General features: G+C 36.2%; 1 long non-coding RNA gene across 1 annotated transcript; it reads left to right on the forward strand.

Moving 5' to 3' along the window:
• Nucleotides 1-248: 248 nt before the first annotated feature.
• Nucleotides 249-2681, forward strand: LOC146995236 (uncharacterized). Its single transcript, XR_015043724.1, has 3 exons — nucleotides 249-861; nucleotides 959-1027; nucleotides 2360-2681. It is a non-coding gene; the product is annotated as an uncharacterized LOC146995236 (long non-coding RNA).
• Nucleotides 2682-13135: the final 10454 nt, after the last annotated feature.

Raw genomic sequence — 13135 nt, forward strand, 5'->3', positions numbered from 1 at the left:
TCCATACCCGAAGCTGCTTCTTTATAATTTGCAGAATAATTATGTTACGCTATATATATTATGAACTATACGTCGTGCTGAAGATTGCTTTCCATTTTGTTTAGTTTGTTGCAAATGATGCAAAAATGTGACATAGCCTTCAAATCAAGACTGTCAACGCTAATCGACAAAGCAGTAACACATCCATTCAACGTCGAATACCCTCTGGGCCAAACTAAATACGAAATTAAGGTGGTCTACTACAGCAGCATTACAATACTAAAAATTTTTTTACACGCAGAATCGCTAATTAAGAAACTATGTTGCGTGAAATTTGGCAGAAATATAAAGCAATAGGTCAGTTTTCGAATCACAATGTTAGAATCAGGTTTGAAATGAAATTTACTTAAATATTATATTTTAAAAAAATTAGTTTGAAATACGTAATTTTAATGTGTAGTTTGGAAAGCCATCAATAGATGGCGCTACGAGTTAAAATTTAACATTGTAATCTTATTTCTGCAAAAATTCACGAAGTAATTGATTTTGATATCAGTTATAAATCCTATTTTTTTCTAAATAATATTTAGAAGCGTTTCATATATTCCTTTATACACAGTTTTCACTAAACATTGTCAGCTGTCAGCAGAATGACGTTTACGGCAACCCTATTGCATTGCTATTCCGCACTCGTTTTGTTTACATTTATTTGTACTGTGGTCAGTTTGCAAAAAATATGCGAAAATATCAAGGACGACCGAAAAAACATCCTGGTTTTAATAAAAGATCCAGAATTCAGCGTAAACGTCGAGCTCAAGAAAAAAATATGAAATTAAATTCCCGAGATGTGGAAGATTCCGAACAAGCGGATGTTTTCGAAAGGTGAGAAATAATTTATTCTTTATATCGACTACCCCGTGTTTATGATTTCGTAGTAAGTTAATTCCGAAGTAAAATATGCGTATTTTTTTTATTGAAGGTCAGAAATTATTGATACAACTGCATCTGTGTCAAAGGAGAATCATTGCCCGGATGATTTTTTTACAAAGTAAGTTTTTTTTTTTTTTGTATGTGTGTGTATGAGGGGATGCTAATAATTGTTCAATTCTGTTATAACAATTTATTCCTCCATTCACACTAAATTTTTGGGAAATATTGAAAGGGTAAATTCCAATTCACAAGGAATTGCTGAAATAATTGAATCTTTTCAAAAGTATGAGCATGTTCTTGCGATCTAAATTGAATTCACCATCATTACATGTATTATTGGAAATTTTATAGTCATATGTTTGCTACGAAATGCTTTGTCAGTTACCTATGGTATATTTTTACAGGTGTATGCACATTTATTCATGTGCTCGCTGTTCAACTTGCTTTTTTTATTATGTCATTTACTTGGATGTTAAAACTTTCTTTTAGCGTTGGAACATTTTATGATCATTTAGTAAAATTTATATATAAATATATATTATTGCTTGTTTATTTATGGCTCTGTGTATTTGTCATGTATGCATGTTGTGTAGTTTTTGAAAAATATGTCACAAATGGTAAATTCCACCAAAAGCTGAATTGAATTGATAATGGGATGCAGGTAATTAGAAAATATCTGCTGTGTATTTTGAGCGTAAACCAAACTAGTGCCAAGAATGGGACCAATACGCTCAGGCTTGCTTAGCCTTTTTGCCATTGTCCAAATTGAATTATCTTCAGTATAAAGGGAGTGAATGCTTTCTCTGTATAACAATAAAATATCTGTCTGATCAAAAATCTACCAATAAGAAACTTTTCATATGTTATGTGACAGACTTTCTGCAAACAGAAGTCCTCAGCTCTGTTCTTGTACATGTTTTTTAATTGTGGTTCAGATGTGTACTTCTCAAAGGAATTCTTCTCATAGGAAGATTATCTGAACATTTAAAAACTATATTCTGCTTTTAGGGGCCTAATATTTTAATGCCCCTAAAATTAATATTGAAATTTCTAAAATGTTGAAAAATATGTCATCTGGATTCTGTACAAAAAATATAATCCCTTTTTCATTTCTGCATTTGCAATTCCTGCATTTTCTTTATTCCTACATTTTTTAATTGGAAGGAATTTCATTCGCAGAGCCCTCTAATTTATTCTTACAAATCATGTAGTAATGTACTTTTTTAGATAGATATAAATAACACATTTTGTAATTTTTCTAAACTGTGGTTATACAGCATGAAATAATAGCTACACAGGGTATGGCGAAACAGTATACAGCAATATCTGTCGCACTGTCTGAGATGGGTGGTAGTCATACATAGCTTAATGCTTAAATTTGTTATGTGTTATTTATTTATTCATGTTTTTTTTTAATTATGTTATAGCAGTTTATTTCTTTCATTCTTAGGTCCGGAAGTGAAAAATTTGACTTTTCTACGCCAGAAGTTACAGCTAATGTTCCTAAGACAAACCAGGCTTTCCTGAGGTAAGTTGGTTTATTTTTAAAATAGATATTAGCTGTGCATGATATTACAGTTACTTAATTATGGTTAACTAATTATGTATTAATTTAGAAGTCAAGCAACCAAAATCAGCGTTATATTTTCAAATAGTGAATATTTCAAAATATGATGCTGATTTTTGTTGCTTGACTCTCAAATTAATACTTGGTCGGTGTGTTATTGTATCTTAATTAAACTAATTATGGTTCTTTTCTTCTCAGTTCTGATCTGGACATTTCAGTTATTGACTCTGACGTAGAAGGTAGAAATACAAGCTCTCTTTTGGGGTAAATATGTATTTCTCTATGCCAAAATTAAAATGTCATCATTTATGTTTTTCTTTTATGGTGTTACATTATGTTGTTTACATACTGATAGCTATTAAAACTGTTAAATATAATATTGTAGCTATCAAAAAGAGGGGGATGAATTTGATTTGTACCAAATTTGGACGTTTTGCATGAAAGAACTTGAAAATAAAAGATTTTTTTAAAAATATATTCATTGAAATCAGTGAAATTTTCAGACGGGACACTGAAGCAAATGAAAATATTTTGGGGTTTGATTCTTTTGATGGGAGCCTCATCAATAAGCCTACTATCTTTTTTAAATATTGCTTCTTTTTCATTGTTTTCATGATGTTTTATGTTCCCTTCATGAAAGAGATTTTTTATAATTTAAATTTTGTTAATAAAATATAACAAAATGAAATCTGTGATTATGTGGCTATTATTTTTTCCATATATATTTATTTGAGGAAAACCAAAAATTTTATTATTTTACAGAATTTTTAAGAAAAATATAAGGATAAAATTTTTAAATAATTCTGATTACTACCTTTGCTTTCCTCTCGTAATGTGCCTCAAATTAGAGCAATTAGACAACAAATTTAAGTCGTGATCTTTTTTTCCAAGTTTTTTTTTTAGGCTTAGGAGTATAAATTGCTTATCCCCACAAGACAGTGCATCTTTTTAGTATGCCATCCTAAGGCTCCGTTCACATGATGGTATAAATGTCATAGACGCATAATCATAAGGCACAAAATGTGGGAGTTCCATTCACACCTGCGAGAGAGGGTCTAAGCCATAGCCAATTAGAGAAGCTAAATTTGTGCATGCATGTATGTGTCTACAGCTTTCTCTCTCAATAGGTTTTATGTATATGCTCTGATTGGCCGACTCTTATATCAAGTCGGCACAAAGTTGAAAACTTCAAGCTTAATGCCCAAACTAGTTTTTGTGACATAGCAAGGTCTGACTACAAAGCGTTGTTAGTTGGGAATTATGACATTTATACAACGGCTTGAATAGAGCCTTAGAAAGTCATTTGATAACTGAGTTATCCACCATGAAAGAGTTATTCTTGCCCCTCTGAATTCAGTGTTTACTGGAACACCATCATTTTATACTCAAGTGTAGAGGCCCTTCATGTGAAACCTCCGGCACACAAAGTACTGACTAATATTGCACGAGCAAATGACACTGCGAGCATGGAAGCAGCAGTTGTGAAGATGACTCATCTTCTTGTAGTAATATACTGGTAATCCAGTGTATTATTATTGTTAATTTATTTGCTATCTGTTGCCTAAATTTCCTAAACCTAATTGCGAATGGGCTGCCTGCATGGGCGTTTTCATGGTTTTCCCCGTGTACATGAGCCATTTCCCTTAGAAAGTCCTCCATGAAAGCATTCCTCCTCTTAGGAAGATCAAGTGCTTTGCTGTCATCAAATAAGCCAAATTTAAACCTAATTTGTAATATTTATATATATTAATTATATATATGTATATATATTGTATATATATATATATATGTATATATATTGTATATATATATATATATATATATATTAGCTTGGAGTCTGAGCCTCTTCAGGAGAACCTTAATGATGAATTTCTGTGTCCTGATTCACCTTTAATTATCGAAAGGGAAGATCGACGAAAGGCAAATCCATTGCCATCTGGCAGAACAATTTGCAATATGTCTTTTGTAATAGTGCAGGCTAGGACATTAGAGCAACATTCCCTAAATTGTAAATTTGGAGGATCATTTATTTTTAACAAAGTGATTCGACGTGGTCTTGTCACTACATATAACCTTGTATGTGATAAAATTTTATGTGGGGAAATGGCAACAATTTGTTCTGATATGGAGAAAAGCAGCCTAAATCAGCTTGCAGTATTAGGTGCGTTATCTACTGGCAGTGGATTTTCACAAGAGGAGGAAAAGTTTAGCATCATGGAAATTCCGTATATGAGCAACTCGACCTTTGCTTCTTGTGAGCGAACTACTGGCAAAATAATACAGGGATGTGCACAGGAAACTATGTGTGCTGCTATAGAAGAGGAGAAAAGGCAGGCAGAACTTCGCAATGATAAAGATAATGATGGTTATCACTGTATAACTGTCATTGTTGATGGAGGTTGGTGTAAAAGAAGCTATGAGCATGGTTACAATGCTTCAAGTGGCATATCTGTTATTATAGGCATGGTCACCCAGAAAATTTTGTTTGTTGGAATTCGCAACAAAGTGTGCCTTATATGCAGTGCTATTGAAGATGGCAAGATGCCAAATAAAGTGCACCTTTGTTGGCGAAATTGGAATGGGCCTTCTACAGGTATGGAAAGCAGTGCCATTGTGGAAGGTCTGAATTATCTCCAGTGTGTTCACAAAATACGTTGTACTCGACTTGTTGGAGATGGAGATGCTAACACAATGGCCAAAGTGAAAAAAAGCGTTTCATATGGAGGAGGGTGATCAAAGTAGAATGTGCTAACCATGCTGTTCGAAGATATCGCAGAGCTCTTGAGAAACTTCAGCAAAATACTGCGCGCTTCCCCGGGGCTAAAGGAATTGCTGCCCGTAAATTGCTGAAAATTAAAATGCCACTGTTAGTCAGAGGTGCTAGAGTAGCTATAAAAGCTCATGCTTTACCTAGCCATTATCAGCACACACAAGAAGCTATTGATGCATTAGTATCTGACTTGACAAATGGGCCACATCATGTATTTGGCAAGCATGATGCTTGTAGTGCTTTTTGTGCAAAGAAAGGTGCAGAGTTGGACAGCACATACAATGAAATTTTTTCCTCGGGTATGTTGCAAGCTATTGAAGCAGAAGTGGGAAGAGTACTGATATCGTGTAGCAGTACTCTTATTTGGAATGCCACAAATAATCCTGTTGAAAGCTTCATGAGTCAACTGTGTAAAACATCTGGTGGAAAAAGAGTTGATTTTTCCAAAGCTGGTGGCATGAACAGGCGTGCGAGTATTGCTGTCATGGCCTATCAATATCCAGCACATCAGTGGCAAAAAAATGCACAAAAAGCTGTAACAGGAAGTAGCCCCAGGACTCCAACTTTGAAGTTCTTAGCTTCCAGAAATAAGCGCCATGTAAAACGTCTTGAGAGACGTAGACTTTTTGACACTGAGAACAAAAAGAGAAATACGAGGAAAGCAGGACATATTCAGCAAGGTGGGGATATTTCTTATGGTGATTTTCCTGAGAAACCAGACCTATCCGATGAAGCATATGAATTGGCAGCTAAAAATTTTTTTATATCAATTGAAGTTCCAAAAAAAGATTCTCTTGAGGCCGTAACACGTGGACAGTCATCATCTGAAAGATGGCGTCACGAAAAATCAAGAAGAATATCATCATCCTTTTTCAAAGATGTTGCTGATAGGCGTCCAACAACACTCAGTGCTGCTTTAGTGAAACGTATCATATATAATGATAACGTTTCAACTAAAGCATTAAAGTATGGCTTGGCTAACGAAGCAGTAGCCTTAAATCAATACAAGGAAAAGCACATGGGAAAAAACATCAGACGTTGTGGCCTTTTTATTGATCCTAAATATCCCTTTCTTTGTACTTCGCCAGATGGATTGATAGACGAAGATGGATTACTTGAAATAAAATGTCCTTATACAGCCAGATTCTCAGCAGACTTGTCAGACTTTTTCAGCAAGCCTAATTCTGTTGGTCTTCGGATGGATGCTGATAATAATCTTTATTTACCGAAAAGCCACAAATATTATTTTCAAATTCAAGGGCAGTTAGCCATAACAGAGAGGAATTGGTGTGATTTATATATATGGTGCAGAGGAGATGCAATCACATTAAGAATACCCGAAGACAAAACTTTCTGGATCAGTTTAGTTCCAAAACTCGAAAAATTTTACGTGAATTGTATTCTTCCTGAGCTTGTTGATCCAAGAGCACCAAGAAAAATGTCTCTTAGAGAACCGAAGTATATTGTTGATGCTAGAGCACAGAATGAGAAACAAAAACAGGCCACTGCTTCTGTAAAACAAACACAAGAAAAAAGAGAAATTGAAATTTCAGAAGCAGATAAAATTATTTCATCTCCTAGAAAGAATGCAGGAGAGAAAAGAATCAGGAAACCAAAAATTATTTTTGATTTGTAATCAGTAACAAGCCAAGCCAGCACACCGTAACATTTTCTACGTCTGAATAAAAACTATGCCTGCAACAAAGCATTATGATTAAATCCATACCTAATTAGAATATTACCCCATTTCTCTAAAAAAATATGTTCAAAAAGTCTCTGCTTTCAGTAATAGATACGTCTGATCAATTCTGCCATAATTCTGTAATCAATACTTGAAGCTAGAATCTCCTGTGCTGCACTGCCATTGCATCTCTTTTCTGAATGTTTCATCATCCACTTCTCATTCTAATTATTCCTGTGTGCTTTCATTTATAGCTGCTAACTTGTGAACATTTTCTGCACCACATGTTATATTTTGCAGTGTAAATAATGCGTGCAATCATATATTTTGGTTTTAATCATCAGTAACTTTGGTAAAACTACATTTATGCAAAGAAGACTTCCATAAAGTCACAGTTTCTGTGAAAAAGAAAATAAGTTTGATGACCTCTGTCATAATTCAATAAATAATTTTTTAAAATAGCATCACCTGTGCTGCACTAACATTGGAAAAAATTAAAGTCATCTCTGAATGTTTCCTCATGCACTTCTGTTTCTAAGTATTCTTGTGTGCTTTGATCCATAGCTGATAACTTGTTGAGAATATTTTCTGCACAACATGTTATACCTCTGAACTTAAATAATTGCGGTAAAGAAGTATTTTGGTTTGAATCATGTGTAACTCCAATATAAGTCCATTTCTCCAAGGAAAACCTCCACAAAGTCACTGCTTCTGTAGAAAAATAAGCCTGATGAATTCTGACAATTCAGTAATCAATTTTTGAAGATTACATCTTCTGTGCTGCACTGCTATTGCAGCAAATTAAAGTCATCTCGTTTCCGAATCCACTTCTGTTTCTAAGTATTCTTGTGTGCTTTGATCCATAGCTTTTGATCCATGCTAACTTGTGAACATTTTCTGCGCCACATGTTATACTTCGCTATGTAAACAATACCTGTAATGATGTTTTTCGGTTTCAATCATCAGTAACTTCTGAATAACCACATGTCTGTAAAGAAAACCTCCATAAAGTCACTGCCTCTGTAGAAAGCAAAACAAGTCTGATAAACTCTGCCATAATTCAGCAGTCATTTTTTGAAGATAGTCTCCTGTGCTGCACTGCCACTAATTATTAAAGATAGCATCGTTTCTTTTGCCCTACCGTTGCAGAAAATGAAAATCTTTTCTTTTCTCAATTTGTTCTAGTACTCATGTGGCCTGATATGCTTGTTCTCTAAACATTCCTGTATATTTTCTGTGCAGCTGCTAACTTTTTGTGAACATTTTCTCCACCATACTGTATACACCTGCTTGTAAACAGTGATAGCCATTAAGTGATGTACATCTACATATACTTAATTTGAATACAAGAAATAAATATATGTCTGATGAACTCTGCCCTAATTCAGTAATCAATATTTGAAGATAGCATCTCCAGTGCTGCAGTGCGATTGCTGAAAATTAAACTGATCTCGTTTCCGAATGTTTCCACGTCCACTTTTGCTTCTAAATATTCCTGTGTGCTTTCTCCATAGCTGCTAGCATGTGAACATTTTCTTCACCACGTGTTATACTTCACAATGTAAAACAATGCCTGCAGTGAAGTATTTTGGTTTCATTCTTCTGTAATTCCAGTATAACTCCATTTCTCCAAGAAAGACCTCCACAAAGTCACTGCTTCTGTAGAAAAATGTGTCTGATAACTGTACCATAATTCAGTAATCAATGTTTGAAGAGAGCATCTCCAGTGCTGCACTGCCATTGCAGAAAATTAAATTGATCTCATTTCCAAATGTTTTGTCATCCACTTCTGCTTCTAAATATTCCTGTGTGCTTTTCCCGTAGCTGCTAACTTGAACATTTTCTGCACCATGTTTTTCTCAGAGTAAACAGTGCCTACAATGAAGTATTTTGGTTTTATTCATCAGTAATTTAAGTATAACCACATTTCTGTAATGACCTCCACAAAGTCACTGTTTCTGTAAAAAAATGTATCTGATGAACTCTGCCTTATTTCAGTAATCAACTTTTGAAGATTACATATCCTGTGCTCATTCCCATTGCAGAAGATATCTCTTTCCGAATGTTTCCTCATCCAGTTATGCTTCCAAATATTCCTGTGTGCTTTCATTTATAGCTGCTAACTTGTTGTGAGCATTTTCTGCACCAAGTGTTATACTTTTCAATGTAAACATTGTCTGCAATGAAATATTTTGGTTTCATTCATCAGTAATTTCAGTATAACTCCAGTTCTCCAAGGAAAAGCTCCACAAAGAAAGATCTCCAATACAATTATTTACATTGTGTATTCTGATAGGCTTTAGAAATTTTTGAAAGTATTGGAAATTAATAACTTGGCATCAAAAGTGAAATTACAATTGTACTGAGTAAAAAGACACGTTTTATTTACAGGAATTCTATTGGACATTGGGTATTTCCTGTATGCTACAACATGTGCTTTATAAAGCAAAAAGATACGTTGGATTTACAGGAATTCTATTGGACATGAGGGACTTTCCTGTATGCTACAACATGTGCTTTATAAGGCAAGGACATTGCTTAAGAGGGTATAGATATCGTTTGCAGAGAGGACTCCGAGACAGTGAGCGTTAAGTTGCTAGTTCCCCTCGCTTTGTGTTTCGCCTGATACTGCTATAGTAGTTTGGTGCGCCAACTTCAGTTAGGAGCACTGTAGGAAGGCCTAGCGTGCCATATGGTTTTATTGAATTTTTTACTGATTTCTGCATTATTAATGAGCAATTTTTTCCAGTTTATTGTTTCTGAGATCACAAACTTGGAATATATATTCGAAAGTAGTGGTTCCTCTCACTGCTGCTGAAGAATGTGACCTTGATTTATTCAAACACCTTAAAATGCTTGCTCATAACGATTTCCTGCAGAAGCAAAAATGAGCATCCAGAGATGAAAGTTTCCAAACTCTTCAAAGCAAGCGGATAGCATTGAACAGCAACCTGGGGATGATGAAAGTCATAAAATCTGGTGACCCCGCAGGCAAGAAAATTTAAATGATGATAGCTGCTATAAGCCGATCGGCGGAAGTTCAGATTCCGGCAATGAGCCAAGAAGAAATAAAACTATTTGTCACCAGCCAGAAAGAGTAAGGAAAGTGTCTGCTAACATGAGAATGAAGGTTTTTGATGCTGCAAAAAAGCTGATGGAAATAGAAATGCCAGTACCCAGCCTGACATTCCCCCCGGGGGTTGACGTAGAGAACTCTGCGAAGCTACTGGCTAGGATCTGTACCTAGGCAGTCTCGGCCACGGGGGTATAAAATTTATGAACTTAGTGGTTCTGAAGGCTCTGGGAAAGGTCACTTATTGGCCGGCCTCGGAGTCTGGCACGTCCTAGCGCGGCGTGGTACTAGTAGCCCGGGGGTTTTCCCCCAGGTTCGCTGGGTAATGTCCCGCTGCGACGGGCTCGCCCAAGCGACTGGTAGGAGCATTAGACGACCGGTGCTGCCTGGTGTCTTATCCAGGTGGTGCGCTGCTCCCTTGGAGGATAATAGTGGAGGTTGAACCTCCACGACGTGCCCAAAGGGGGAGTAGGCCTGCAGTGTGATTTAGTTCACGCGGAGCAGGGAAGCCTAAAACTTACTTACTTACTTACCCAGCCTGACATGTACACTGACAACGATGCAACCCAGGAGAATCAAGATAGATTCTGCTACACCAAACAAGTGGCTTGCATTAATCCTATCACAATTCAGGACTCCTGATTCAGCTGGAAGGACATCCATACAATGATATTTGAGAAGAAGACATACAAAATTGAGTATCGTGGAAAGATGATTGCTTATATCTTGAACGTGGATGATCCACTTGTCTACAAAACTCATAACCATGCTAAAAAATAAGGACATCAAATTTCAGTGCATCCTGCTCTCACAAGAGAGAAAGGGGATCATTAGAAGCCTTCCCAGCTCCACATGTTAATGCTGCCTCATGTTGCATAATATAATAATACACACACTGGCCAATCAATAAGAAACCTTTCAGATTTTCATCTGAATGCATGCTAGGGATGAAATATCCAAATTTTTTCTATGACGTGGATTATACTTGGTTAAAATGCCAGTATAAGTAAGGTGTAAGAGTGCTTTTCATGATGAATGAAGTAAAATGGGGAAAAAAAGGCGGCAGATCGTTCACCATTTGAAAAAGGGGCTTATTGTTGGTGCACATTTAGTGGAGGCATCGATTTCGAATCCTTCTCTAAAAAATGTAACTGCAGTTCGAGCATAGTTTTCAAAGACAGTGATCGGCGGTATCTCCGATGAATTGTACGGCAGAACACGGATTCAACTATCACAAATCGTCAACCAAGGCTCTTCCCAACAAATTTCAGCTAGAACTATGCGCAGCGAATTGCAGAGGGATAGGAATGCATAGTTTTGGTGCCTGTAAGAAAATCACTCAGTTCTGCCGACATGCAAGACTTCATTTTCAGTGGTGTCGAGAAAAGACACTGGACATCTGAGGATTGGAAATGGGTAATGTGGTGGGATATTACATTATGTATTACATATTAAACATAAGTTATGGGTTACCTCATAACTACAGAAGGTTCCTGTTCGCTGCCAGAAAAGGTTGAAGTAATCTGCAATGTAAATTACCGACAATACATGAGCTTTGTTCATTTATGGACATGATAAAATTTTATCGATGCTTTTTGAAAAATGCTGCAGAAACTCAAGGAGTCATACACGAAATGTTAAAGGGTGATAAAAAAAGATCATTGTAAAGTTCCATGCACAGATGAAGGTGTTTAGTGTATTTAATTATGGCAAAGCACACTAGGGCTATCTGCCTAAGAGAAGGGATGCCTTCGTGGAGGACTTTCTAAGGGAAACTGGCTCATATACACGTTACACATGGGGAAAACCACGAGAACGTCCATGCAGCCAGTCCGTTCGCGGGATTCGAACCTCGGACCGAACTACCAGTGTTCAGCGATTTTACCGCTCTGCCGGTAGGCCTGCACAGATGAAGGAATTCACCAGTTTGAGAAGTGCAAATCTGATTTAGTCAGTGGTGCCCTCTTGTGTTTCCCAATGGATTACCCTTTGTGTGCAGATGCATCAGACTTTCCTATAGGATCAGTATTGCAGCAATTGGAAGAACAAGAACAAGACTGAAAAGCTATTGTGTTCTACTCTAAAACATTAAATAATGCACAGAAGGTTTATAGTACCTATGACAGAGAATTCTTAGGAATATATCTTTCTGTCAAGCATTTTAAACATGTATCGGAAGGACGCAAATTCATCATACTTACTGATCACAAGCCACTGTCATATGCATAGAAGCAAAAGAATGGGAAGGCATAACCCAGACAACAACACCAACTTCAGTATATATCGGAATTTTCAACTGATATTCAGCATATTGATGCCAAAGAAAATTTAGTTGCAGTTGAAGTAGTCTCAGTTACTGGCTATGAAGCAGTAGCAGATGCTCAAGAATATAATGAAGAATTGCAACATTTAATGACAGGTAGTGCTTCACTGAAATTTAAATCATCTACATTAGCATTTTGGAAAACATTAAGATGTGACAGCTCAACAACCAGTATCAGGCCTTTTATTTCAAAGCAATTTAGACAACAAATGTTTCATCAAATTCATAATTTTGCTCCTCTGGTATCAGGACAACTGTCAACGAGATGACTGAAAAATTTATCTTTCCAAATATAAAGAAAGAAATTCACGAATAGACTTAAAGTCCTGTTAATTGTCAAAGGAGCAAAGTCAACAGGCATACAAAATCTAAAATAGCCGAGTTCCAAGCACCTCATGCTAGATTAAGTATTGTGCAAGTTGACCTGATTGGGCCATTACCACCATCTGCTGGTAGGACGTATTATCTGACATTTATTGACCATTTTTCCTGTTAGGGAGAAGTAGTTTCTTTACCAGATATCACAAGAGAAATGGTTGTCAAAGCATTTTACAATCATTGGATTAGCAGATTTGTTGTGCCTAGTTCCATAATCTCAGATCAAGGAAGACAGTTTGAGTCGCAGCCTTTCAAAAGCCTTGCAAAAGTATGTGGTGCTAAAGTTTTACGTTCCACTCCATACCACCCACATTGCAGTGGGAAAATTGAGCAGTTTCTCAGAACTTAAAAAAAATGCAATAAAGGCTCACAGCAACATCAGATGGACAGAAATCCTTCTAGGATTCAGAGTTGCAATATGTCCTGATACTAAT

The sequence above is a fragment of the Stegodyphus dumicola genome, chromosome 10, assembly GCF_044657685.1.
Source record: "Stegodyphus dumicola isolate Sdum_Otavi_A_Nest chromosome 10, ASM4465768v1".
In the NCBI taxonomy this organism is placed as follows: Eukaryota; Metazoa; Arthropoda; class Arachnida; order Araneae; family Eresidae; genus Stegodyphus; species Stegodyphus dumicola.